The sequence below is a fragment of the Acanthochromis polyacanthus genome, chromosome 24 (assembly GCF_021347895.1).
Source record: "Acanthochromis polyacanthus isolate Apoly-LR-REF ecotype Palm Island chromosome 24, KAUST_Apoly_ChrSc, whole genome shotgun sequence".
NCBI classification, from domain to species: domain Eukaryota; kingdom Metazoa; phylum Chordata; class Actinopteri; family Pomacentridae; genus Acanthochromis; species Acanthochromis polyacanthus.
This window is the reverse complement of record NC_067136.1, coordinates 2657660-2684325: the sequence shown is the minus strand read 5'-3', so window position 1 is coordinate 2684325 and position 26666 is coordinate 2657660. Positions and strand designations below refer to the sequence as shown.

At 39.2% G+C, this 26666-nt stretch overlaps 1 long non-coding RNA gene across 1 annotated transcript; it reads right to left on the bottom strand.

Annotated features, from left to right (window-relative positions):
- Nucleotides 1-5149: 5149 nt before the first annotated feature.
- Nucleotides 5150-7236, bottom strand: LOC127532580 (uncharacterized). The gene is made up of 4 exons (XR_007940085.1): nucleotides 7055-7236; nucleotides 5792-5970; nucleotides 5623-5687; nucleotides 5150-5465 (listed from the first exon to the last, which is right to left on the bottom strand). It is a non-coding gene; the product is annotated as an uncharacterized LOC127532580 (long non-coding RNA).
- Between the last annotated feature and the right edge of the window lie 19430 nt (nucleotides 7237-26666).

Sequence of the window (26666 nt, the reverse complement as noted above, 5' to 3'; positions counted from 1 at the left end):
TCTTATTTGATCGGAGTTGCTTAATATTTAGTATTTTTCCTATTTTGTGTCTCCATCTGATGCAATTTTCCTTGATAATAAATACTTGAAGTACATTAGAGTTATTGAAATCAATTCAGTGTATTGTTTTTACAACTGAATACCTCCGATATGTATTCAGGAAAAAATGTGCTTCTCCATCCAAGCTGGTACTTAATGTGATGTAAGCAGTCAGGAACCTTCATGTAAAGCTTGATAGGATACAATCTGAAATGTCATGTGGAGAGAGCTGGGTGTACTGTGGCTCCACAAACTCAGAAAGTTTCAAACTAAAGCACCAGTACAGCTCATACTGCCGTTAACGGGGATCCAACTCATTCTAAACCCTAAACTGCAGATAAGCTAAAAGCAGAGCTACTGTTCCAAACATGATGAGCGGACATTTCAGTGGAGAAGATGTGATGGCTCATCCAATGAATACGGTGCACATTGTTTCCCTCTTTTATTAACAGACCAAAGAATACATGCAATATGTGAACAATTATGTGAAGAATATCAACCAACCACACAAAGATATAAACAGAGAGCATCAAACAACACAAAAAAACAGAACAACATCAACAGGACACTGACCTAAACACTGGATTGATATTTAACATATTACAGTGACAGCCTAAAAATATGTGAGATCTGAAAGGAAGACTGTGAAAACTCCTGAATATAAAGACTCTTAACTGGTTACAAAAGATATGTGTTGTATCTGCCAAATGGAAGGTAAAAGAAAAGGAGAGATCACAATGTGAGTATTCGCTGGATATGTTCCTTCATTGAGGCATTAATTAGCTGTCAGTATCACCAGCCCATATATATATATATATATATATATATATATATATATATATATACTATAATTTAAAATTAAGAATTGTCTTGAATTATAAAATTTTTAAAGATTTGCCTTCATGTTTAATCTCAATGTCATTATTTATAACTTAAATTATTCTAACATAATAAATTACATTTGTAAATAAACACAGACAAAAATGTAAGGCTTGGAAGACTCCTAAATCTTACAAAAGATATATATTTTATCTGCCAAATGGAAGGTAAAAGAAAAGGGGAAATCGCAATGTAAGTATTCGCTGAATATTTTCCTTCATTGAGACATTAATTAGCAGTCAGTATCACGAGCCCATAAAACTAAGAAGGTGAATTTAAAATCCAGAAGTTCCTTACAAGTCAGATTATAGGTGTGATTCATCAGAAGGTCCTCTTGGATTTCCAAATAAAAACAACTTTCATACAAAGTTCTCTCTCACAGCAGCGACTGCAGACATTTTCCAGTGAGATTTTCCACAGACATCTGCAGAGACGTTACTGCTGTCATGACAGCAGCCAAGACAACAGCACCAAGCAGGATGCAGTGACGAGGCTGATCTTGTGGCTTACTCCACTTGACACTTCTGTAAATGTTGAGAAAAAGAAGCGAGGCAGTGCATTAGCAATCAGTTCAGCAATCTTGTCGTTTTTGACGAGGTAGCGTTCAGTATTGCTTACCTGTGTTTTCCACAAAAATGGAGCTGGTGTCGATGTTGAAGGCTGTGACGTTTGAAGCCGCGCTGATCAAAACGTTTCCAATTGCCGTGTTATTAGGAACAGACATAGTTGCAAATCTGAGGGTTGCGTTGTTGATGATTGATCCATTACTGCAGAAGGAATTACCAAAAATATTTTCATTTGTATGGATTTTTGATGAATATCCTAAGAGTCTGTCAGCATCCCAATGACAAATTACCTGAATGAATCCACGATAAACGAGCGGAAAGAAGGAAATTCTGCTTGGTAGAAAGGTGTAAGCTGCAGAGAAACAGACAAGTAAACTGTGAGTATGCATTCTACAATCATATATATGTTTATAGGCATTCCCATTCCACACTGTTACAATAGTTTATCATTTGCACTATGTCACGGTTTCATATTTTATTTATCTAAGGTTCAGTTTCTCCATTGACTAGTACATATTGAAGACAATTCAAGTAGAATGATGACTGAATACTTAATAACAATGGAAAAAAGATAAAATACCACTTGCAATGAAATTCCCCCATGTTGTTTCAAAATTTTACAAAAAACAAGAATCACAGTTTGACATCCGTTTTGTTAAGGTCACCGTTGACATTCAAACTGCATCACATTTTAATTTACTCTGTGCGTATTTTGGGGGAATGTCTTAGATGAATGTGTTTGCAAAGACACATTAACAGGACTTTTTTTTTTTTTTACATTTACTGAAAAGCCAAAACCAGAGTCGGGAGTTTAAAATTAGCTTAATGCTATACACTCTATATGCAAGACATCAGAAGTTATCTATGTTAATGGCATGGTCCCTGATCAAATAAACAAATAAATGAATAAAACATAGCATGAATGACAAGAAGACATAGAATATTGAAGAAAGAGTGTGACATCTTGGAATTAATTGGAAAAGATCCCATTTGGCCATAGTTTCACTTTAAGATACTTACTGTTGATGTTAACAGTGAGGCTCGACGTATAAATGCTTCAGATGACGAATTCAGCAGATCAATTGTAAATGTCTCCCCAACAGATCTGAAGCTCAGCTGCCTTGTGACTAATGTCTCAGTAGTTGGAGTTGTAGCAGCAGCACTGGAGGCTGTGGTCGTAGTATTTACAGCAGGGGATGTAGTGGTTGAATTTGTTAAATTTGATTCTGTTAAAAAGAGGAACAATACCAAAACAATATTGAAAACGTGTTTTGCTAACCAGAAGAAACAAAAAATTCCCAGTAGACTGTATGCTTTTCTGTGTAAAGTGACAGAAAAGTGCTTGAAAGAGTGCAAAGTATTTGTCATTTCATTAAATAGTCATAGGATCAAGAAAGGTTTCAGTCATTGTATCGAGACCAAAGGCAGAAATTATGCAAAAAGGAGAAAGTCCTCCTTTAAACTCCCAGCCTAGTTGTAGCAGGATATAAAACAAGAATGGTTCTTATTAGATCAGAATAAATATGAAGGAAAATCAGAAATGATCTTTTTTTTTTTTTTTTTTTTTACCAAAAATTACTTATGCATCATTTAATGATGGAACAGATTTCATTCATTTCACACGTGTGGTATATAAATGAACAGGTATAGTCCTTGAAGTTAAGTGTATGTGTATAGTTTACTTACGAAGTACTTGGACGGTGTCAGTCAGAATGCTGATGTTGAAGGTATTGTTCAGAGTAGAAGCAGCACTGACTAAGGTTTCTGCAACAGCAGCAGGTGTTGGAAGTTGTGCAGGTGTCGCAGATCTATTGAACTCAAGTCCCACCTCAGCTGCAGTAATATTTGTTCTAGTGAAACGTGCAACTGACCTGTGACAAATAGAAAAGGAAAAACAGCACATATATTAACAACAACAACTTCAGCATGTGTAAAAGTGTCATAATTGGTAATTACTAATGTTCAAGCATTCAAATATCAGTGACCCTGACAAAGAAAGTCAGGTGGACTCTCAAAATGCAAATCTTACCTAAAGCGTAAGACAAAAGCACGAATGAACAGGAAGCCATATTGGGGAAAGTAGATGGAATTGCACTATGGGAAGCAAATAAATGCAAAAAATTAATAGTTTTCTTCAGATTGACATAAATGCAGCAAAATTTTCATATTTAATTTAAACATTGGACTCACTGCTCGTACGACAACTGTCTCAAGCCTCCTAAATGGTTCGCTGTTTCTGTCGTTATATTCTTCTACAAACGGTTCTTCTAAAGTTGCTTCAAGAACCACAACTGGTGCGGGAACCTCAGTGGTCGTAGAAATGGTTGTTGTAGTGACTGCTGCTGTGGTTCCACTAGTTGCAGTTGATGCACCTGTTGTTGTTGATCCAACGGTTGTTGACTGAATAGTTGCTGTAATTGTTCCACCAGATGTTGCTGACACAGTAGTTGTTGTTGTTGTAGCTGTTGTTGTCAATGCAACCATTGTAGTTGTTCTACTTGCTGTTGTTAATCCAGCCGTTGCTGCAGTTGTCCTACTAGTTGTTGTTGATCCAGCAGTTGTTGTAGTTGTTTCGTCTGTTGTTGATAAAGCCGTTGTTGTAGCTACTCCACTTGTAAACCCATCAGATGTTGTCCTTTCATTCGTTGTAGATATTACAGTGGTTGTTGTTGGTACAAGTTTTGTGGAACCTGCAGTAAACATTTTGGAACGGAAAAAAAGGAATTACAGTACACTGAGTGTTTATTTGTGGGAAGTGACATATAAAGGACTGTTCGTGATGTTTGTAAAACGAGATTTCATGTTGTTTTAATTATGTGTACAGGTTATTTGTTAATTCCAGCTGATTGCTATGGGATCAGTACAGGTTTCAGAAGTAAGTGGAGGAAGACAAGCGACAGTGACTTGAGAGGAAAACTGACCTTAATTGAACAAGGAAGCTAAGTATATGAAGTATTTCAAAGATAAAATTATGTCTCATAAGAATAAAATGATTCAGTCCAAGTTACTGCTGATTTATTGAGAAAACTTCATTGGTCATAGTGATAAGCCAAAGAAATGCAGGGGAAGATGTTTTACACAACTACAGCTGTAAAAAAAAAAAAAAAAGAAATACAATGTACTACTTGATTAAACACCAGCTCAAGTTTGCTGATGAAAGCAAACAGTTGGTGAGCTAAAGCAAAAGAACTGCAAAGTCTTGACACAGACATTCGCAGAGGTACGATGTATGAAGTACTATGTAGTCCCTGATCAAACACCATCATAAGATTAGTGTGTCTACACATTACTAAACAAATACTAGGACAGAGAAGTGCAAGCAGGTACTACGGCTAATGTTCAACCCTTTTTTTCTCATGCGCATGTCCTTCGTCTTCTATCTCTTCTATTCACACCCTGTTATTCAGCTAAACTTTCTGTTGGCCCACTTAAGATTGAAAACTATTTGTCATGACAGCAGTTTGTCATGGGATGAGGAAAGGTTGGAGCAATGGCAAGGACGGCAAGAGCACTGGCGTTGTGGACAGGCGAGAGATCACTGTTCAGCAACATTTTTCAAGGAGACAAATGGAGGCATGTCTGTTCTAACGGATATTCAGATCTCCTTCAAAAGCAAAAATTCATGCCATGTACCCGCCCATTTGCTGATGAAAGAGGACAGTTTCTTGTGCTTAAAACGAGCAACGGAAGGGCAAAATCTTGACACAGACACCGGCAGATGGACCATGCATGAAGTACCATGTAGTTCCGGATTGAAGACCAACTCATGACAAGTGTGTAGCTACACTTTACTCACCAAGTACTTGGATGGAGTCCGGTAGAATGCTGACATTGAGGGTACTGTTGGAATTGAGGATGGCGTCCACCAAGGTCTGTGCCACCTGCTCAGGAGTCGGAAGTTGTGCCAGTGGCACAGAGCTGTTGAAGTCAAGCCTCACCTCTGCCTCGGTATTGATTGTGCTATCGTTGCCTGCAGCTGGCCTGCATTGAAAGAAAGCGCACTTGTCATTTAAAAGAGAGGAATCTCATGCCGACGTATGAATGTGCCTTTAATGTCAGCACTCATTTGAAAGCACAGCAACAACATCAGTGACTGTGACAAAGAATGTCAGTTGGAGCCCAAAATGCAAAATCTTACCTGAACACGATGACGGCAGTGCCGATGAACAGGGAGCCAAGTCGAGCCATGTAGATGTCGTCCCACTGTGGGAAGTGAGCAGACAGCAAGATTTAAGTAGGTGGCTTTAGGATTGTCAGGCAGAAATGAAAGGAAGCATTGAAAACAATCATTTCCACATTGTCTTTACCAATCGTATGACTGTTTCCTCAAGGCTCCGGAATTCTTCACTGCTTCTGTTTGCCAATCCTGCCACAAACGTTTCTTCCAGTGTTGCTCGCAAGGTCACGGATGGTGGAGGAGCCTCAGTAGTAAAGGGAACACTTGTTGTTGATCCAGCAGGTGTCCTTGCTCCAGCCAACGTAGATCCTGCAGTGGTGTGTGGAAACAAAGACGTGGATCAAAATACGCGAAGGACGTCTCCGTCCCATTTCAGACATTGGGACGGGGGCCGATCAAGGATTTCTCTTTAGCAGCTTGGTGTTACCCTGGCAGAGCACAAGCCCCACCTTGATTTCATTCTTGGCATCTGCTGTTGGGCAGATGTCTTAGGGGCAGAGCATAGTTTCTCAGGGTTGCCACATTTATCCAAGGTCAGCCATGGGCACCGTCTCCAATTAATAATCCCCGTCGTGAAAAGAATTTAGTGGCAAATTGTCTTGTGCTGCTGTGGCCATCGTTGCTCAACCGGCGCATGGTCTGGCACCCGTAAGTGGGCCCCAAGCATCCATCAAACACACATATGCCGATGAGATGACGGGAGCGTAGTCTGAGTACGCCACAGCGTGTCTTTGTCACACCAGCTCTGAATGGAGAGCATGAGGTGTGACAAAAGTCCTTGTCGTGGTGGCCCGTTGCTTGCTTAACCCCGCCGATTCTCCTCCCCAGCCGCCGTGGAGCTACTGGGCCACTGAGTCACTGACTCCTTGGCTCACTGCAGCGTTACACAGCCAGATACTTTAGCTCCTAGCGCAAGCAGGTGCTACGGCTAATGTTGAACCCTTTTTTTTCTCATGCGCATGTCCTTCGTCTTCTATCTCTTCTATTCACACCCTGTTATTCAGCTAAACTTTCTGTTGGCCCACTTAAGATTGAAAACTATTTGTCATGACAGCAGTTTGTCATGGGATGAGGAAAGGTTGGAGCAATGGCAAGGACGGCAAGAGCACTGGCGTTGTGGACAGGCGAGAGATCACTGTTCAGCAACATTTTTCAAGGAGACAAATGGAGGCATGTCTGTTCTAACGGATATTCAGATCTCCTTCAAAAGCAAAAATTCATGCCATGTACCCGCCCATTTGCTGATGAAAGAGGACAGTTTCTTGTGCTTAAAACGAGCAACGGAAGGGCAAAATCTTGACACAGACACCGGCAGATGGACCATGCATGAAGTACCATGTAGTTCCGGATTGAAGACCAACTCATGACAAGTGTGTAGCTACACTTTACTCACCAAGTACTTGGATGGAGTCCGGTAGAATGCTGACATTGAGGGTACTGTTGGAATTGAGGATGGCGTCCACCAAGGTCTGTGCCACCTGCTCAGGAGTCGGAAGTTGTGCCAGTGGCACAGAGCTGTTGAAGTCAAGCCTCACCTCTGCCTCGGTATTGATTGTGCTATCGTTGCCTGCAGCTGGCCTGCATTGAAAGAAAGCGCACTTGTCATTTAAAAGAGAGGAATCTCATGCCGACGTATGAATGTGCCTTTAATGTCAGCACTCATTTGAAAGCACAGCATCATCAGTGACTGTGATAAAGAATTTCAGTTGGACCCCAAAATGGAACATTTTACCTAAACCTGATGACGACAGTGCGGATGAAGAGGATACCAAATCGAGCCATGTAGATTCCATCACACTGTGGGAAATAAGCAAATACCAGTTTACTTTTGTTATTTTCTTTCCTCAACAAATCAGAAAACCAACAGGGAAAACTCACTGAATATTTTTCAAAAATTTACTCACGGTGTGAATCATTGTTGCCTCAAGAGTTCTGAATCTTGGACTGGTTCTATTCTTGAATTCCTCAACAAACAGTTCTTCCAAAGTTGCTTTGAGAGTCACAGATGGTGAGGAACCTTCATCCATCATCAAAATAGTTGTTGTTTGACTGACTGATATTGTTGTTCCACCAGTTGTGGCTGCTTGTGCCATTGATGTCACAGCATCTTCCTTGAGGCTGGTTTTGTAAACAGTTAGAAAAGGCCATTTTGAAACTGATCAGTCCTAGCTTTAAGACAGAGCTGCATCACATTAATCATTTCTCTCTGCAGACATCTGGTCAAATATATGAAATTGTGACGTCAATGTTCCAATTTAATGTACAATGTCAATTTCAAATCAAAACAATTGCAACAAAATGTTGCCAAAATCTGAACCCATTGAACCTGACAATCGTCACGACAGTGATCTTTGTCATTAGGAATGTGTGTTGTTTGTTAGTGTCAGTATCGTCAATAAGTAGTTGATGTAAAATTATTCCGCTCACCCGTCAGCATCAGCAAAATTGATATCATCAATCCAACACCCATTTTGTCTTCTGGGAATCTGCAAAATCACAGACATATCTTGTTATAAGTCATTACAAGTTTGAAAGCCATTATGTTACTTTCTTTCCCATATATAATGCATATAATGCATTAAAAACAAGAAAAAATAGACAAAACAAATTCAGCATTCAAAATGTATTGTGAATAGTGTTGGTCTTTTTATTTTATCTGTACAAAATGCACTCTGTGTAGTGTGTTGTGTGTGTGTGTGTTGTTAGTGTGCGGTGTTGTGTGTGGTATTTACTAATTATTGCTTTATGTATTTATATGAGATCCATTTTACTAATGCTTGAATTTTGTTGTATTATGCAATGAATTTGAACGTGAGTCTGAATGTTGTGTATTTCTGTTTCTGTTTTAGATTATACTTTTTTATTTTTTTATAATATATATATATGTGTGTGTTGTGTGTGTGTGTGTGGTTGTGTGTTACCACGGTTTTGTTAACTGCTGAACATCACCTGTAACTAACATACTTCTATTTATAACTGTAACAAAACAAATTTTTGCTCCTGTGACAGAATTCATTTGAGATGACAAACAATCTGATGAGAACAAATGTTACGTAAATAAATATATTGTGTTTCTGCAGTGCATTTGTACCACATCATAAAATTTAAAAATATATGAAATAACAAAAGACATTTTTAATAATTATAATATATGTTTTATTAAAAAATGTTACTTTTAATTCGTTTCAAATCCTCCTGAATATCAGTTAAAGTGAACGCCCAGTTGAGTAGGATTTTGCAACACCCAACCACAACTATTAAAATATACGTGTATCATGAATATTGTTGCTATTAAATCATCATGAAATAATGTTGTAAATATTTTTCTTTAGCATCACGACAGTGGGTATTTAAAATATATACTGCAATAATACATTTTTAAAAACACAAATATTACACTAAAACAAACACAATATAAATATACATATAAATGTGTTCCAACTGTACTTACCCAAAATGTAACGTAACAAGATGATCTGCTTTATCTGTGTATGATGATTTTTTAAACTATATTCATGTTTTCAGTTAAGTCCAATTCAGAAATGTGATCCTAAAACCTTTTCACTTCATGTGGACAGCTCACATTCTATGTCATTTTTATATATTTGAATGATATGAAGTCTTAATAGCTTGACTAAACAGAAATTATAGAGGCTGCGGCATCTTCTTTATATATGTCAAACCAACAGAATAGCGTTCAGTCACATGATCAGGCCTCAGTTCTCAGTTCTGGCAGTTGCCCAATTGATCATCTCTTGTGCACATCTCGTGTCAGTCATGTATAAACTAATGGACCAAAAGAAAACAGCAAAAAACATAAAGAGTTCTAGTGAAATGAAATGGAAAGTTAAGCATGAGATGCAACAGGATCGGAGAGTTCAACATGTTCAGTTAAATATTGTATATGATGTTGAGGTTATATAGAGGTCTACTTTAATAATACATATTTTATTTATTAATTTTCCTTATTTTATTTTATTAATCTCATCCGATGTTTTCTGTATTATCTCAGACAGCATTTCCTCAGTTCCTGTTTATATTGTTTTAGGCTTTTTTTTATTTTTGTATCCGTAAAGCACCTTATGTTGCATTTTCATTGGGATGAAAAATGTTACATAAATAAAGTCTGATTGACTGAGAGTATCAAGAACTATTGAATAAAAAGTCTAAAATATTTATTTGTAATTTCTCTCATGACATTGATTCAGAATCTGAACCAGACAAGTAGACGAGATAATCTCTGATTAGGAGTGAATATGATTCCTAAAAGAGAAATATTTTAGAAAGCACTTGATATGTCAGTCAAAAATTTCACAGAGACCATTTTTAAACACACTTGATCTATAATTTAAAAAAACAATAATCAAATTGAAGCCTGTCAACAGAAGTCCCTGATGATTTTAAATGGAATATCCAGAAGAGAAATGCTTGGTTCTGCCTACATTTGGTTCCTCCCCCTGGTTTCCTGCTGTTTAAGAGCAAAAGGAGGCCCTCCTCAAAACTCAAATCAAGTTATTTTAGTAGCACAATTTGAGCTGAATAAAGTTCTGTAATGTTATAAGTCAGGCAGTTACAGAAATTATGGCAAAAATCAAATAGTGTAAAATACTAAACAAGCAAAGCAGGACAGTAACTTGTAAGATCAAATTCTCAAGATGAAAAATATGAAATACTAAAAACTGAGACCATTAAGAGCCACTAAAAGCCATTTAAAACATGTACATGTTGAAATTTTTTCTCAAAAATGATGAACTTTTGTCACAAAAGCTCGATCTCCCATGTGAGTCAACAGCAGGTGTTCTGAGGATCTAGAGGCCTCCAGGTAGAGTGAGGCAAAGAAATTCAGAAATTTATCCATGTATGTTCCTACACTGTGCACAATATATACACTTGATCAGGAATAACATTATGATCACCTGCCTAAGATTGTGTGGTCCCTCTTATGTGGTCAAAATGCTCTGAACCATTGGGTTGGACCAGAGGACCCCTCAGGGTGTCTATGTGCTACACCAGATCCTTTGAGTTCTCTGGCCCTGCATCCTGTTGATGCTTGATCAGAATAGGTCCCAGGAAGTTTGGAGGTCAGATCAACATCTTGGGTGATTGCCATGCTCCTCAAGATGTTCCTGATTGTTTTATGTTTTTGACATGTGGTGGGGTGCATTGTCCTGCGGGGGTAGTTCAGTGACATTTTGGTTTCTATTTGCATGAAGCAGTGTGCAGTTGTTCGGGACAGCATTTGATTGGTGTCAAAGTCTCATCGACATGGATGCCAGAATCCAAGGTTTTTACAGCAGAAAACCACATAGCACCAGCATGATCGGTGCTATTCACTTCACCTGTCAGTGGTCAGAATGTTGTTGCTGATCGGTGACTGTTTTCTGGTCGAATCTCAGTCAGTAAGCATCAAACCAAATCAAGGAAGTGGGGGAGTAAGTAATATCACTGTTTGAGGTTTACAGCAGTGATTCTGCTCTTGGTGTGTAACAGCAGGTTTTCTTCAGTCCTTGCATTGGAATGTCTATATAAAGAGTTAAATATGGGTCCTAACTGTTAGAGAGAATCCAAATCTAATTTTTGAAGTGCTGAAGGTCACATGTTGAGCTACCAGCCACTCAGTAAGCATACAATGCTCAGGCGTTGGAATCTTGACAGGAAGTCACTGTTAACAAGACATTCAGTGCTTTTACTGAAGATACCTGCTATAACAGATGAAGTGGCTGGAAGCATTCTTTATGTTGCACCTACTACTGTGTTTGAGGCGTGAAGTAAACATTTGATCTTATTACATGACAAACAGTACAAATAGAACACACCTCTGAGAAAAAGTGCTCATGAGTAAAAATTGAGGAACGTATCAGCCACACCTTTCCTTTGAGCTACCAGTCAGACACCATAATTCCATGTTTTCTATATAAAGATTGGTCAGTTTTTACCTTTCTTTGGTCACACAGTTTAATTAAATAAACAGCAGGACCCTCAGTTAACCAGCAGCAATAACCTGATTAAAAATGCATTCTGGGACATTTCTGCAGTGACATTGCGTAAGCATGTAATTTCATAATCTGTGAAGCTGCTTGATTGATTGTGTTATGTAGAGTGGGTGGTTGTGTGTGTAGCATACATTTTTAGAATTATATATACATTAGAAATACATTACGTTGATGTTTTATGTTCCAGTAGTACATTTATCTAGCAGTACAGATACAGATTACATAATTTAACAGCCCAGAACATAAACACATGATTAAATCTTGTAAATCCACTATTGCTGGCGTTTGATTTACAGGAGATAAACATCTGGTTACCTCTTTAATTACATTTGACAGGTTGAGTGGAAGATTTACTGTATATTAATATTAAGGGACACTGATTTTGTTGCTGCCAGAATATCACTTATATGATGCAGACTATCAAGTATGAGTTAAACAGGAGGAGGATTTATTCTCTCTTCAACGGCGCTTAATGGAAACTGAGAACTCCGGAGGCTGCCATAGCCCTACCCTTTGGTTTTGCAGAAGATTTAAATAACTTTTTTACCATTAAGGCCTACTGTATAGACTGGACAAATTCTCTTGGACTTACCCCTGATGACTCCCTAAAAATGAGCAAAAATAACCAAAAATCTCACAATTAATTCAAAATAATAGACTTTCTGTTGAGTTTAGGGTGTGGTTCAAAATGGCTTTTTTGTGGATGCTAATGTGCTACATACCCCTACCAAATTTCTTAGATATAAGTGAAACATCTTGCCCCTAGTAGATGTTACATTTTTCCACACACATGCATAGGACCCATGTAATATCAAATTGTTCACCAGTTCTGACATCTGTGCAAATTTTCAAAAACTCACTGTGAAATTACAAGAAAAATCAGCTAAGAAGCAGCAACAAACCAGCTGAGACGAGGCAGACGTGCAGGTAATAACTGATGTGTACAGAAACAATAGTAGCATTGGTGAGCAACACAGCAACCTTTTGTGGTGTCTTGAGAAAGAACAAAAACACAAAATAAAAATTAAAAAAACAGTTGACTGTAAGTTAATGTTCAAAAATGTCTGCAAAGATGACAAGATTCAGCTGAGTTTAGTTTGCAAGTTCAGTGATGCTCCACTTACAGTAATTTAAAAGCTAAACACCAAACCAACTCAAATATTCATGAATATTATGCATTTTTAAAATATTAATTGAGAATTATTGAGTTAATTAAGAGCACCAACCTTGTCTGTAGTGTTTCTGATTGTTCTCAATCTCTTGTCTCAAATTTGTTGAGTTCTGTTCACTCCAAATGTGCAGTGATGCTTCCGCCTCTGTTGAAGATGTTCACGTGTTACAGCAGCATGACTGTCTGAGCTTTCTGCATGATGCAAAGCAAATTAAGGGTTCTTCGTGACTCTCTTACTGTAAACTAAACCATGCAAATCCATCCATCCATCCATCCATCCATCCATCCATCCATCCATCCATCCATCCATCCATCCCTCCCTCCGTCGGTCACCTGTCCCTGCTTCATCCTGCAGGTCACACCTAAACTCCAACCTACAGGCAGTTAAGAATCAACAGTTAGACTAACATGCATGTCATTAAACTGCAGCAAAATTTTCTGTACAGAGAAAACGCTGCATTACATGATAGCCACTACCACTATGGATTAATTATGCCGAGAGACAATATGCAGCAAAACAGCACCAACTGCAAATCTGTGTAATGAGCTCAGAGTGATTCAGTTTTAGACACCTAAGAGACAACAAGTGACATTTTAGGATTGTAAGGGGAAAAAAATTTGAGCATTGAGCAGTTTTGCATATTTCCACATTAATGGCTATGATTCATGTTGTAAGTCCATTCAATCTGACAGGATTCAAATATTATGTAAACAAAGACAGAAGCTGATTGAAATGACGCAGCTTCATGGAGACTGTGTGTACACAGTGCACAGACAGTTTGTACAGGAAATCATGCATCATGGTGACCCGAAGTTCTGTTTGTCGGTGCTTTTTGTGAACCTTTTCACCAAGGGGTGGAGTTGATTTTCAAAACCAGCCTCCTCTGGTCAGCAAATTCTGTTCAGATGTCTACTTGAACTGTGAACTGTTCCTATTTGAGAAAAAACGTTCTTCATTGACACTGAGTGCAGTGGCATATCATCCATCAGAGTTCAATAAGGAGACATTTTTGGAGGGAGATATCTTAAAATACTTGCGCTTTTTGATGATTGGTGACTTTAACATACACTGATCAGGCATAGCATTATGACCATCTGCCTCATATTGTGTTGATCTCCTTTACACTGCTAAAACTCCTCTGACCCAGTGGAGCATGGAAACAGGACCTCCGGGATGTCCTGTGGCACCTGGATGGTGGCAGTGAATTCTGCGGGTCCTGTGGGATGCAGCGTGGGACCTACACTACCGTTCAAAAGTCTGATGTCACCCAGACAATTTCATGTTTTCCATGAAAACTCATTTATATTCATGTGCTAACATAATTGCACAAGGATTTTCTAATCATCAATTAGAAAAGCTAATTAGCGCATTTCCCAAATTGTCAGATTATGCCTTTAAGGTGTTAGCAAGATGTACAACGCTGCAGGACCCAAAAGATGGCACTGTGAGGCTGAATGACACAACTGTGTGTTACATTGAGACTACTTAAAGATGTCTGTAACGTTGTTCGGTCGGTCAAGCATTCTGTCATTTGTTAAAAGTATACTTATCAAAGAAAAACATGTCAGCCCCTCACTCCTCTCTAATATCGCGCAGATTTCGAAGTTACTCTCTCTGTTTTTGGAGAAAGTTAGCCTCAGTCAACTGCAAAAGTTTCTAAATAATCTGGTTTTAAATCTCATCAGAGCACTGAAATAGCTCTTTAAAGAGTTTTTAATGTTGCTTGGTAAAACATTTTGGAATCATTTCTGACAGCTCTTTTAAATAATAGAGCAGATTAAGCCTTTGCAGTGTCTGTCACTTGTCTTTTAGAGAGTTTACATTTTCTCTACCCCTCTACCTCTCTAAATATTCTGTCCCTATCAACTCCAGTAGGCAGATGTTTCCCCCTACATGCTCAAGGTTTTTTTCCTTGTTAAAAGGGTGTTTTTCTTGCCACTGTCGCCTTAGGGCTTGCTCTGGGGGTTCAGGCATATGGGTTCTGTAAAGCATCAGGAGACAATTTGACCTGTAATTGGTACTATATAAATAAAATTGAATTGAAATTGAGTTGAATAGAATTGCTCAGACTACAGAAACTTTAAAGTAACTGGTGACGACCCACCTCTTTTTGTTGAGATTTAATTCCAGTAGAGCTTGACACCCTGTTACTGTGTTTTAGGCCCTATTTTAACTGTACAAATTCATTTATGTACCTTATAATTTATGCCAGAAGAATGAAACATCGGGTTATTTATCAAAAGACCATTTCCTGCAGGCCGGACCAAACTATACATGTGATCCAAGGCCAAAACATCCAAAACCGCATAAGTCAGTTTTGGATGTTTACATCCAAAACTGACTGATGCAGGTTTTGTGGTCCTTCCACAGTTAAATTCAAAGGCAAGTGTTCTTTTGCTCATTTATTTTGTTGTTTGATTAAAAATAATGTTACAAAAACACATCATTACATTTGTACGCAATGTAGGGACACCATATTTTTTTTCTTTCCGAGGACCAGTTGAAAAAAAAGAGATTTTTCACTGCTAATCAATTCAAACAGTTTGAAGATTAGATATGTACCCTCCACTGACACACCATTAGATTTGAAAAAAACGTTCAAATTAACTGTTTGCTCTCTCTCTCTCTCTCTCTCTCTGTGTGTGTGTGTGTGTGTGTGTGTGTGTGTGTGTGTGTGTGTGTGTGTGTGTGTGTGTGTGTGTGTGATCAGGTGGTGGCTATAGTTGTGGGGACCTAATGTCCCCACAACTATAGGAAAACCAAAAGAAATGTCATTTGTGGGGACCTCATTTGGGTCCCCATGAGGGGAAACAGTGTTTTCAAAAACGTTAACTGCTTTAGGATTCTGAAGTTAAGCTAAGACTCAGATAATTAGTTCTCATCCAAAAAAAACACACTATAATAAATATACTCAATTGAATGCCTGTATTATCTTCGAGGGTCAACAAAAACTACAACAAAAGCCTCAAAAACCACCTAATCGTAAATACACAATCATCTAAAACACCTGTTAATACAGCACTGCACCCATTCCTGTCTAAATCAAAACTATAAAATCTAAAATACACTGACAAACCTTACAATCACCTTTAAAAAGCACTGCACTTGTATAACATTGTCAGATTCACAATAGATCGATACAGCAGAACCAGAGACATCGACTATATTTTGAATTGCATATTTTGCCACTTTAAGTATATACGACATGTGTCCTGACAAAGTACTGCTGTTCTATGCAGTGTGTATAACAACGGAGACATAAAACTAAAATTGAGCACTGAACTTTCTGTAGGGCAAAACGTCTTTTCATATGTTTGTGCGCTGTCAGTGGTTCAAGCTTTTTTTTTATATTTGTCTGCAACATTGTAACCTATTAGATGAAACTGTGCAGAGAACTCAGCATTATTAAAGTTATAAAAGCATGTTGGTTTGCATACTTCAAAATCCAATTGAATGGAAAAGGACATTCAGGTATTTTGACATCCTCCATTTCACATAGTATGGTTAGGACACACTACAACTTTTTCTGGTGGACTATACAGTATGAAGCATGGACAGTGGAAGGATGTCATTGTCTTGCTCCTGGTCAAAACCCACATAGTTTACAATGAAACTCAACTGCCAGTGGTATTGTTAGCTAATGTAGCCTGAAGCCTGTAGTCTTAAGCAATGATCTGAAGCAAGGTTTGATAAGCTCAGTTCTTTCTAACTCCACATGCAAAGAAAATTATATTGCTGTCACTGACTCAAGAGACATCAACTGAACTTTTAACTTTTCCACATATGCATCAACTCTCTCCAAGGCCAATTAAAAGAGTCTGATGTATAAAATAGAGTTCTAGGCAGATATTGTATGAATTTAGGCATATTTGGCTGAAATTTAGCCTGATTGGTTGTCATTTCATGCCCAGCTTGATTAATGACAATCATCCGATCACCATACATAAGGGCTGGACTTTAACATCAATTTGTAAGTTAAGAACTAAGCCTTCCGATTCCACTCTTTCTTCATCACAATAGTCCAATATGATGCCAACATTACCGTCATTGCTTTAGTTGTCTGTTAGTGAGGCTGCCCAAAAGCTACCAGGCCAAATTTACATCAATGTGCATTGAACCACCAATCTTATTAATAACCTTTATGGAAAATGCTTTTGATTTCTCAGTTATCTTGCATCGGTGAAGCTCTGGGTCTTTCATACTACTTATTTAAGCAAGGTTTTAGCAACATTGTACATGGTGGGGTCACTACAAATTTTGATTATAGCCGTGCAGTGACAGAAATAAAACTTAATCCTCAGACATCTGCAGATCCATATTTGTCTTGCTCTCTGTCAGAATCAAATTTCATAAGTCATGGTGCCTTTGTCTTTATGTCAGCATTGCTGAGGGTGAACAAACATCACTAGTCAACTGACCCGTCCAGTAAGAACAATGAAATCATGTGGTTGTGCAAGAAGTTCAATCAAAGCTAAACACAAGATAACACTACCTGCTCAGAATTAGAAGTCAGCTTTGCAATCACCTGACAACATCCAAGCAGATACTACACCAATCCAACGACCTGAACAGGTGAATAAACACCAGAGAAACTAACTACAGGGAGTATCTTAGTATTTCTGCTGTTTTCTTCCAACCATTGTTTAATATCACAATTTCTCATTTTCCATCTCGTCATTTCAGCCAAACAGGTCTGAATTATTCAAATTCAATTCTTGTCTTCATTCATGTTTTAACAGCAACATGAAAGTTTTCCTGCCCTGTGCAGATACAGCAGAGGAGACACCAAAGTGCTGGGCAGGTTCAACCAGCCAACACTTGATATCACCATACAGCGAACACTTTCACTCAGAGGTGTCACGCTCACAACAGCAGAAACATTGAGCCCAACAAACCACAACCACACTGTGACTGATATAGCTGTGATGGTGTAGAAAGCTCTCTGCTTTGATTGGTCAACCCGCTGCTTATCCCTACCCCCTTCCCCTGGACCTGGACGAATCAGAACACAGAGAACTGACAGGCTGCAAAAAGATATGATGATTATGGAGAAAAGTAAAATGCACAAACACAGGATTACGATGAGTTCAGGCAAAGTTGCAATTGTAAAGGTTGCCAGCCCAAAGCACAGCAGCCAAACACATCCAATACAGATGTTTCTGATTTTGACCCCACGAGCATTTCTCAGTGCCCGATAGGTGATGGGATGAACAACAGCCAGGTAGCGCTCCACACAGGTCAGGATGTGAAAAAAAGTCTCTCCGAAGACAGGGATTGATGAAACATACGTTCCTGCTGTTATTAGAACTAATTCATTAGTGTATAAGCCAGTATATAAACAGAGGATTCCTGAGACATAGAGCAGCTCTACAGCAACCATGTGGTAGGTGATGACGTCAGAGTGAGACGCTGTTTTAGAGGAACGCTGCTGATGCCATCTTTGGTGACCCAAGTAGAGTACGAAGGTGGAGAGAGGAAGGAGGAGGAGGACTTTCAGTGCAGCAAAGGTAGTGTACATGTACATGCTAATCTCATGATTGGTGCAGAAGTAGACAGAGTTGGAGGTTGATGAGGAGTTAACAGACATATCTGCTGCATATGTTGTAGGTCTGAGAAAAACAAGGCATTAGAGGCACAAAAAAGAGGAAGGGAAAGACAGAGATTGACACAGGTTAAATTTCACCTTCAATTAATAAAAAAGAACATGTGTAAAATCTCTGATGGTTTATCATCAGTGAATGCAAATTGAACAATAATGCTTAGAATGGACAACGACAAAAATACATTTAAATGTGCAGTCTTATTCAGTGACCTACAGTAATTATGGATTTGTCGGAAATTCCTGTCCCATCCAAAATATCTCGTCCTCAGAAGCTGATTTATCTGCTTGAAATTTAGATTACTTTCATTGTTATCTGACTGTACTACTTCATGGAAAAAGTAACATTTCTTAATGAAAGTCACAGTGAAATGACAATAAATCTTAGTGAAGAAGCAGCAGCATACCAGCTGGGACGAGGCAGACATGCAGGCGATAATCGACATGTATACAAACATCAGCAAATGCAGCACTGGCGATAAACACATCAATTTTTTTGTGGTGCTTTCAGAAAATAAATCTAATAAATAAATAAATAAACTTCTGACTGATACTTAATTTTCAAAAATGTCTGAAAAGATGACAAAAATATTTTAAAAAAATATTAACTGAAAATCAGTAAATTATTAAAGAACACCAACCTTGTCTGCAATGTTTCTGATTGTCCTTAATCTCTCGTCTCAAACTAACCGACTGCTGTTCCTCCAAATGTGCAGTGATGCTTCTGCCTCCATTGAAGATGCTCATGTGTCACAGCAGCAGGACTGTGTGAGCTTTTTGCATGATGCAAAGAAATTTTTTTTAAATAAATTCTGCGTGACTCTATCATTGTAATCTAACCTATGCAAATCTGTCTATCACCTGTCCCGGCAGGTACACCTGGACGGGTTGCCTCTCCATCACAGAGAGACAACCAGCCACACCCAAACTCTCACCTACGGGTAATTTGGAATCAGCAGTTAGACCAATAAACATCTCTCAAAACTATGATTAGTAAAAGGTTCAGTTTCAACAAAAAGATTTCAAAAGATCCCGGAGAAGCCCCCAGTTAAGTCACAACACAGCTCCTGGGCTGCAACATAAAGTGGAGACTAAGATTACCCCAATTACCATAATTTCAGTACATAAATACAGCATGTTAAATTAAGATTTAATAATTAAAATAATAATCCATTTTATTTAAAGGCACCTTTCACATACATCCAAGGACACTATACAAAGTAAACAAAGTTAAGACACAATAACATTAACAATATATAAATTAAAGATGTAAAAAGTTTAAAAGAAGGAAATTTAGCGATTTAAACAAAACAAGAAAAAAGAGAAGTGGGAGTCAAAGTGAGTATGCCTCTTTAAATGGGTAGGTTTTGAGATGGGATTTGAAAATGTCTCGTGTGTTGGTGATTCAGATGTCGGGTGGTAGGGAATTCCAGAGGCAGGGGGCAGAATGGCTGAAGGCTCTGGTGCCCATGATGGACATACGGGCAGGAGGGATGGTGATGTTTAAGGAGGAAGATGATCTGAGAGTCCGGCTGGGTGTGTTTATGTGAAGGAGCTCAGTGAGGTATGGAAGGGCGCATGGTTTTAATTAATAATATGGTGTGTGATTGGGAGTCAGCGAAGTTGTTGGAGAACCAAGGTGATGTGGTGAAGAGAAGGTGTCCTGGTGATGATCTGCACCATTCTGAACTAGTTGGAGTTTATGGAGGGACTTGAGACCAGAGAGAAGGGAGTTGCCATAGTCCTGGCAGGACGTGACCAGAGAGTTGGCCAGGACGGTGGTGCTGATAGGGGTGAGTTGATGTTAGGAAGATGGAAGTATGCAGACAGAGTGTTACTGATGTGACTTTGGAATGATCAAGAATCTGGGTGTCGAGGACAATACCCAGATTCTTACTCTGCAGGGAAGGGAAGAAAGAGGAGTTGTCAATAGTAATGGTGAAACTGTGAAAACAGATTTAGAGCTGAGGAGGAGGACCTTAGTTTTGTCACTGCTGAATTTGAGAAAGTTGGAGGAGAACCAGGACTTAATTTCCTGTAAGCAGTCACAGAGGGAGGTGGGAGGGAGGGAGGGAGGGAGGGAGGGAGGGAGGATGGGTGGAGGTGGGTTTGGTGGAAAGGTAGAGCTGGGTGTTGTCTGCATACCAGGGAAACTGAATGTTGCATTTCAGGAATATAAAATTCCTCCATTTAAATGAGGACAAGACTGAGTGCATTTTATTGGGTGACAATGTTCTTGCAGATTCAGACTCCGTGTCTTCAAAGCTTTTTTTTTTTCTTTCTTTTTTTGTTTTTTCTCCTTTTTTTTGTCTGCAAGTCCGCTCAAAAATGACACCAACCACCCATGGTGCCATTGCTTAAGCTTCATGTGCAATTTTTTTTCTTCTTTGTGACTGTGACCATCACATGCCCTCGTGGGAAATTAACCTATCATGTTAATTTCAAGCTGTTTCCTACATTATGCCATTGAGGGCTGTGCACACCCAAGTGAAACATAAAACAACCACAGGACAGACAGAAAGGTGAGGCATAGACAGTGTTCTAAGAGAAAAGGTGCATTTTATTTATTTGTACTCTTTAATTCACACCTTAAAACCATTTACAAATCTAAAACCCTTCACAAACACCTAATACGACAAAGTCCCAACTGGATCAATCACGAAGATGTCAGGAGGCCACAAGAAGGATAGATAAAGCAGAGTGAGATCCACAGACACTAACCCAGCAACCTCCACTGACTCAGTAACCGGAGGAACACACTCTATTGAGTTTTGGTAGGTGCCGGTGTGGTGGGTCTGACATGCATGAAAACCTCCACCAAAAGGAGTTAGCTGTCCCCTCCAGCCCAAGGAGGTCCACACAGCCCCCCCGCAGGAGCCACCAAGCGGAGACCCAGCCCAGGAGCCCGGAGCGACCCCCCCGACACAGCCAGAGCCCCAAGGCCCGCGCAGCAGAACGGGCCATAGCGGACCCCCACGGCGCCCCACCGGCCCACAGCCCCACTTCCCCCACGACCACCCGCCCCCCCCCATCCGCCCCCGCAACCCCACCCCCCCCGCCCCCCAGACCCCAAACCCGGGGGTTTGGGGTCTGGAGTAGGAATAGTACCTTTCCACCCCCCCCAAGGGATGTGTTGTGTGCCCTATGTGTATATTTACAAGTTGTATTGTGCGAAGCTTGTGAAGTGATTTAAGAGGAGCGATCAACGGTGCCCCACCCAGCCAGGCGGAGGGAGGTGCGCACGCGCCCAGTGCCCCCCCATACACCCTCCCACCCCACCCCCCCAGCCCCGGCACCCCAGCGGGCAGACGGCGCGGGTCAGGCCAGAACACCCCCGCGCACCGAATCGGAGAAAGCTTTATGATTGCTTCAGCTAATGCCGGCGGCCGGAGCGTGCTTTGAAGTGTTGGGATTCTTTTCTTAATAATATTTTTAACTTGAAGATAATGTAAAAAATTCCCGTTTTTTATTTTGTATTTTTGAAGCAAGTTTGTATATGACATGAACGTATTATCTGAGAAGAGGTGGTGGAGATGTGTGATTCCATTCTGCTCCCAAACAGCTAAATGGAGCGGCTGATTGTTAACTTGAAAATCAGGGTTGTACCAAATGGGAGAAAACTTACAGGGCTCCAATTTAGAGTTTGCAATTTCTAATGCCTTCCACCAAGCGGTCAAGGGGGAGGAAATCATTGGGTTTTTAAAACAGTTATGTCGTTTGATGGATGTTGTAATAAAGAGTGTGTCTGAAAGTTTGATGCTATTGCAATCCTTCTGTTCTAATTCTAACCAACAGTTGGCATCTCCGGTAGGTTGTGTCCATAGAATAAGATATTGTAGCTGGTTAGCTAAATAATAATGCATAAAATTTGGTGCTTCTAGACCTCCTTCGGCTTTACTTTTCTGAAGAGTAGATAGACTGATTTTTGCTTTTTTATTATTCCAGTAAAATTTTGTGATAGCTGAGTCCAGCGACTGGAACCAGTTGGACGTTGGTTTGAATGGAATCATTGCAAAGAAGTAATTTATTTTTGGTAGGATTTTCATTTTGATCGTAGCTATTCGTCCCATAAGAGATATAGGGAGATTGTCCGAGCGCTGTAGGTCATTGGTGATGTTATCCAGTAATGGGGAAAAATTTAAGTGAGTTAATTCAGATAATTTAGATGAAATTTTTATGCCTAAGTATTTTAAGTTGCCTGTAGGGAAAGAGTAGTGAGGGTCCTGGTCTGCAGGACTCCATGAATTTTCTGTGATCGGAAGTAATGTTGATTTTGTCCAATTTATGGAATAATCTGATAACTCTGAAAATGTAGTTATTAAATTAAATACTTCCCTTAATGAAATAGCCGGTTCTTCTAAATAAAGTAATATATCATCTGCGTATAAATTAATTTTGTGTTCTGTTGCCCCAGAGCGGATTCCTTGGATCCTGACATCCTGGCGCACAGCTGTTGCCAACGGCTCAATGAATATCGCAAATAACAAAGGAGAGAGTGGACAGCCCTGTCTGGTGCCTCTCTGTAAGGTGAAAGTCTTTGAGGCGATTCCATTAGTGGTGACAGTAGCTTTGGGAGAATCATATAGTGCTGATACCCAGTGAATAAATGACTCTCCAAAGCCAAGCTTATTTAGAACAGCAAAGAGGAAGGACCAGTTAACTTTGTCAAAGGCTTTTTCTGCATCCAACGATATAATAACTGCCTTTTTGTCCTGCCGCTGTGACATGTTAATCAAATTTAAGAGCCTTCTTACGTTGTTGGTAGAGTGTCGACCTTTTATAAAGCCAGTTTGATCATTATGTATAATTGTTGAAATTACTGTCTCTAGTCTAGATGCCAAGGCCTTTGCAATAATTTTGATGTCGGTGTTAATTAGTGATATCGGGCGATAACTTGACGGAAGGGTCGGGTCTTTATCTGGTTTTAATAAAAGTTTAATTGCTGCTGTGTTCATGTGAGGCCGTATGTGACCACTGGTTTTAATTTCTGTTACTAATCTAAAAAACAGTGGAGCCAGCGTTGACCAGAAGTGCTTCAGAAATTCGGCCGGAAAACCGTCTGGACCTGGTGCCTTACCATTAGGCATACTGTCTGGAGCACTGGACAGCTCATTTATGGACAGTGGAGCATCTAGGATATTTTTATGTTCAGTAGATAACTGAGGCATATTTAAACTACTGAGAAATGCCTCAATATGCTCAGGGTTGGGTTTGTTATTTTCTGAATACAGATTCGAATAATAATTGTAGAAAATATGATTAATTTCTTCTGGTGATTGCGTATACTCACCAGTTGTCCCTTTTATCGCTGTTATGAGAGATTTTTCCCGATTGCGCTGGAGTTGGTTTGCAAGAAATTTACCTGATTTGTTATTATGCTCAAAGTTGTTGTATCTCAGTTGTTGCATTATGAACTCGGTCCTTTTGGATAACATCTCATCTAGCTGTATTTTTGTATTTTGTAATTCAGTCCATATCTGATTATTTGGGTTTGTTGTATATTCATCAGTTAGTTGTTTAATTTTATCTTCTAGATCTCTTTCTAATTTTTGGTCTTGTTTCTTTTTGTAAGATGAATATGAAATAATTTTACCTCTAAGTACTGCTTTCCCTGCTTCCCAGAGTAAAGATGGAGATGAGTTTGGGGAGTCATTCATTTCCAGATAGTCTGCCCACTCTCTCCTTATGATCTTATCGAACTCTTCATCTTTTAACAGTGAGATGTTAAAACGCCATGTCGGAGGTGGTTTAAAGGTGAGGTCAGTTTGTAAGGAGAGGGAGACTGGTGCATGGTCGCTGATAATAATGGGGTGTATTCTTGTAGAAGCTTTCTCGGTAATAGAATTATTTGTAAGAAAAAAATCAATTCTTGAAAATGATCGATGCACCGAGGAATGGAAGGTGAATTCCTTCTTTGTTGGATTCTTTAGTCTCCAGCTGTCGCCAAGGCCAAAATCATCCATATATTCCTCTATTACTTTGGCAGATTGTGATTGCCTTGTACGTGTTGTGTTATTGGAGCGATCTACTGATGGATTTAGGACTGTGTTGAAGTCTCCTCCAATGATAACAGTTGAGTTTGCTGTTAAATCAGATAGTTGAGAAAAAAATGAATGAAAAAAGGCCGGATCATCATTATTAGGGGCGTACAAATTCCCAATAGTATATTCTTTATTGACTATAGTTGCCTGGATAATAATGTATCTGCCTTCTGAGTCAACTATTATGTCATTTAAAGTGAAGAGTAGCCTCTTATGAATAAGTATAGAGACTCCTCTTTGTCTACTGTTATAAGAGGCAGAATAAACCTGATTGAAATTCATGCCAGTAAGTAATTTTTCTTCAGATTTTTGTAGATGGGTTTCTTGTAGGAGACAAATGTCTGCTTTTAATTTTGAAAAATGGTCTAAAATTTTTATTCTTTTTGCCTGTGAGCGAGTGCCACACACATTCCAGGAGACCAGAGTTAGTTTATGCATATAGACAGTTTAAGTTCAGCCTTGGATGTATAGCTATGTGAGCAGATTACTGGTATTGGCATGTTATGAAATAAACTCAGTCTGCTGATAACGTTGGATGGTTGTATAGCAGGGTTTAAATCTCTGATCGGTGTGGATAACAAGACTGTAAAACATGTCAAACGTGAGCACAAAAAAACAAACAACACTGGTGCCTCGACATATATAACACACAAAAGATTTACATAGGGAGTTTGTGTGGGGGGAGAGGGGAGGTGTGAGTTTAGGTGGTTAGGGGAAGCAGAGGGAGGGGAGGTAGACAAAAAGGTGAACAGAAGGGGGTCAAACATAAAACAGTGAGCCATTATTATAAGTAGCCATAGTGAGATTAAACACATATACATATATACATACCTTCATATATATATATATATATATATATATATATATATATATATATATATACACACACACACACAATATATACATTATTTTTTTAGTAAATAAACAAAGCTCTTTCGTTTCACCATACTGATCAGAACAGCCAGGGAGTGGTATTGGGGTCCCGGTACAGTTGGCCGTCGATATAAAGTTTATCTACAACCAAAGTAGACCGTTTACCCTTCTGCCTGCTCTGCCTCAGTATGGGAAACAATACCTTCCGCCGCTCGTTGATCTCTCTCGGGAATTGATCGTTCATTCTGAAAGAGGTCCCTTTAAGCTCCCGTCCTTTACTTTTAACTAATTCTTTCTGTTTAAAATGTTCGAATTTAGCGATAATAGGACGGGATTTATTGCCTCTACGGGCTCCAAGCCTGTGAACGCGTTGAAAGGAAATATTATTCACCGTTTCCTGGGGAATTTTTAAAGCCGTTGTCTTCAAAGCTAATACCATCTGTAAAGAACCTCGGGGTTATTTTTGACAGCAGTTTTACTTTCACCAAACAGACTGACAACGTGGTCAGAGCAAGTATTTATCCGTTGCATCTTTTATCCAAAGTAAAGCCTTTTTTAAATTGCACCAACCTTGAAAGGAATATTCATGCTTTTATCAACTCACCAATAGACTACTGTTTCCCAGTCTGCCCTGAGCCGGAGTTGGAGGAGTTTCCTGACTAACATTCCAAGGTGTCAGCACATCACCCCAGTCTTCTTTTCACTCCACTGGCTTCCAGTTTCTTTTAGGATAGATTTTAAAATTTTGCTTTTTTTTTAAAGCCCTCAAAGGCCTTGCGCCTATTTATTTGGCTGAACTTCTCTGTTCAAAACCCTGACAGTTCCTCAAATCAGGTGTTTCTGGAAGTCACTAGGGCCAGCCATAAACACTGGGGGATCAAGCTTTTTCAGTTGTTGGGCCGAGACTCTGGAACAAACTGATCCCTGACATGCGCACCATCAGTGACTTTGGCCTTTTCAAAGCCCGGCTCAAAATGCATTTTTTCAGACTGGCTTTTAATACTCAGTAATGCGGTGACATTTTATTTTATTTTATCATATTTTATTTTATTGACATGTGTTTCGTTGTTGCTTTCTTGTAATTTGTTTTAATTCTAATTTTACTGTTTGATTTTAACTGGAAAGCACTTTGGTCACCTTTAGTATTGTGAAGTGCTCTATAAATAAATTTTGATTGGTTGATCGATTGAAGGCATCGCTTTTAACCTGACATGTATGTCTTTGGTCTTTGGGAATCAAAGAGTGATTGATGAAAGGGCAATTTGTTCTTACACAGAACTTGGAAAAAGTGCAGTGTGTTTGATCACAGTGTCACAACCAAAACGAA